We start from the raw sequence: 3,729 nt of genomic DNA, 5'->3' as shown, positions 1-3,729 counted from the left end.
TATTTTAAGTTGTTAGCCCTTATTTCTTTTTTCTTCTAATTAAGTGTATATCTTACGTATACCTTGTAAATTGTAAATTTTCTATCTGAAATTTCAATACCAATGATGAAGTACAAAGCAAAAAGCACAGGCACGTCAGTTTGGATAAAATACTGTCACAAATAAGCCAGAAAATCATTATAGACCAGTGATAATTCATACCTTTCTGGTAGCAATGATATCTAGAGTTAAGCTGATGACACTGAACGCTGAGTCCTCTTGGAAAATGTCCAGCACCGTTAAGGTCACAGAGGAAAATATTAAAACAGGACACCAAAACATTTTTCCCCTTCCCACTGAGTGTTTATTTTATAGCTTTTGCATCAGGTAATCAACTGAAACACTTCAACAACACAAAGCTGGCAGAATGTGAAGGAAAAGGAGTGATTATCTCTCCAACAGATGTGACAAAATGGTTTCAGGTTGGAAACAGTACTGCATAAATGAATCAACTGAATGGAGGAGGGAGGAGAGAAGAGAGAGAAAGCAGAGACAGAGCAAGGAGTGAGCATCTTCCAACATGGACTGTGAGCGGGGAAAAGGCACTGTTTAACTGTCTGTGTATTTATAAAATCGAAATCAAAATATACAATCCATGTTTCTCAAAATTACATTCGACACTGCTTTAGAGATGCTCACACACCTGACTCTCACCAGCAAGCTACGGAAGCTGTCTGAAAGACCAGGTAGACAGCACCAGTGTGTCTGAACCATAGGCTTACCAGTAATGTGTTTTAAGAGATCATCACCATCAGAGTCCTTTTACAAATAGCACTGCAAAGGTCACAAAGCTGCATGAACTTAAGTTATAGGCTAAATCGGACTAACTGATTACCCATTTCAATCTCTAAAACTCTCACTCCAGGAATTCAGAAAGTAAGCTCCACCGCACAGGAGCTGAATTGGCAGTGCATCTGAAACAGGGTCGCCTTTCCCTTCGAAAGGCTGCTTCAACCGCAGTTTAGCTGGCATCAGAAGGCAACTTTGCACAGGGTAAACGGATGCAAAAATTTAACAGCAATCGCCCTGCTTCCTCTCAAAGTAAATATCATTAATTTATAAAGAGGCAAGTTTCAAATCCTAAATAAGAAGCACCTGGGTCTCCTAAAGACCACTTCATAAAAGGTTACAGTACCGGGTGCTTCTCATAATAAAAGATTCTAGGACCGTAGGTGTGCAGATAGATGGTTTACACAGATGTTCTCTATGTAGAATTTGAATATAAATTAAAATACCAGCTATGCATTTGGGAACCAGCCTTTAGTTAAATTCTCTAGTGCTTTTAGAATTTTTATTTCATTTTATTAGAAAAAAGAGAATCATTGTCTACAAACTATTTTCTTTCTAACTATGCAAATACAATGAGCAAATCATCTGTAATATCAAAATACTGTTTGTAAATCACTGATGGCACTAACAGTTTTAGGAATTTTCAATAGCACATATATTAAGAGCATCAGTAGATTTCAAATCGTAGCCATTAAATGAATTTTCAGAATAGAAAATAAAATGTAAAGTTCAAAAGTCAGTAAATTCAAGTTCTCTGATTTTCAATAGTTTAAACCCAATCATCAGGAATTCAGAAGCACCTAATATGTTTGAAGTTGCACAAATGTGTATGGATGATAGAAAAGTAATCCCCATGCAATATTTTAAGTGTTGCTATCAGATATACTTAAGTGATACTGTATAGATTAAAGCTGGGTAAAATCAAAATATATCCTTCCCATTACATTTTAAAACAGTCACAATAATTTATCGACAGTTGCCATTTCACAGCAATTAGAAAACAGGAGTTGATACAAGTTGAACAAAAAGGTACTTTTTCCCCTTTTAGGAAATAAACATATAGAGATATATAGAGATATATATACACACACACACATACAACATTATCTTTTAAAATTCGAAGTGGTTAATTTGCTTTTGTATTATATAAAAAAAAAATTCCCTATGATCAAAATGCTGAAAAAAGAAAACTACATTTGCCACTTTAAAAAAATACATTATTGTCTCAGTGGTTCTATATATCTGATTATAAAGTTAGGTATTATAAGGACTCTGCACTCATCAAGACTCTCAGGACATATTGGACCAGAGGGAATTAAATCTAACTCTTTTTCCAGTCTCCAGGAAGGATACTCCTAACTGACCCTAAAAGATGATAGAACCCCCTTATTCTGAACAGTTATACTGGAAAAGAAAACATGTCCACCTGGAAACAATCTAAGTCATAAAACTTTATGCCTGAATCAAAAAGCTATTCTTTGGATATAAGTTAGGAGCTTTTGTTAAGTATATAAACTCTCTTAGGTCACTAGAGTACATATTCAACAATGATTTCTCCATAAATAATGATCTCTCTATTACAGAAGCCAGTAAACTACAACCCCTTGGTCCATATCTGGCATGCCACCTGTTTTTGTAATAAAGTTACACTGGAACATAGCCATGCTAATTCATTTTTGTATTGTCTATGGGTGCTTTTGTGCTAAATGGTAGAGTCGAGCAATTGTGACAAGAGACCGTATGATCCGCAAAGCCTAAAACATTCTCTGGATTTTTACAGAAAAAGTTTACTGACCTCCCGATCTCGTGCACTATGTGCTACTCTAGTTATGTAGAAGAGTTAATGCACCTCAAGAAGATTTCAGCATGTTCTCCAAGAATAACCTGCATATTGGGGTTCCTTAGCAGATAGATGTCAAACACCCCACCTTGAAACAGTGCTTTACTTTTGGGCAGGAAAATAAGTTGTATATATTTTCAACCAATATCTCTAAAAGTTAGTAAATATACAAAAAAGAAAGCCAAATAAAAAAAGTATGCTGTTGATATTCTCTTAATATTCTATTAAGAGGAAAGGGTGCTAAAATGATTCCTCTCAACTTCCTTTAGCTTTCCTTTAAATTTGTTAATAAACGTTTTCTGATAAGTAGTGCTCCTTCCTTGCCTCCTATACAATTAATGACCTTTATAGCAACCTGCCTAAAATGCTTACAGTTTGGTGAGGCTTTGTTTGGGAATATTTATTTCAACTATATATATTAAAGATTATTCTTTTAGAAAATGTTTCTAAAATCTTTTTTACTCCAAGAAGGAGAAGGTAAAGAATGCACAGGGTGATTAAATTCTGCAAAATATACCTTAAAAACCAGAAGTATAAAATAGCTACCATTTCTGACTGGTAATGTGAAATAAAAACAGAAAAATTTTCCAAATTTGAAGAGCAAATTTACCCCAGCCCTGAGTCAGCTAATGAAGTCTTTTTCAAACAGGGAACCTCCTGAAATCAAGCAGCTGCTCATGAATCGTTAAGAATTCACAGGTGTTTCATATCTCAATAGTTGAAACAGGGAAGATAAAACAGAGATCTTTATCAAACACAAATTTATATCAAGATTAACTTTTTTCCAACCAGCTTATAAGTGGACTTTCCCTTTTTTTTTTTTTTTGGTTAAAAAATGAATGGTACAAAACTATATGTTAAAGATGTTTCCATAATACCTTACATTTATATAGCGCTTTACAGTTTTCAAAGTGCTTTCACATGCCATCTCATTTAATCCTCACAATATCCCTGTGAGGTAGGTACAGCAGGTATTATTACCCTCATTTCAAGATGAGGAAATTGAGGCAGAGAGGTTAAGTGACTTGCCCAAGGTCACACAGCTGATAAGTGGCAGAGCC

Source organism: Pteropus vampyrus, unplaced genomic scaffold (genome assembly GCF_000151845.1).
Source record: "Pteropus vampyrus isolate Shadow unplaced genomic scaffold, Pvam_2.0 Scaffold22, whole genome shotgun sequence".
NCBI lineage: Eukaryota > Metazoa > Chordata > Mammalia > Chiroptera > Pteropodidae > Pteropus > Pteropus vampyrus.
Note: the sequence above shows the minus strand (reverse complement) of the source record.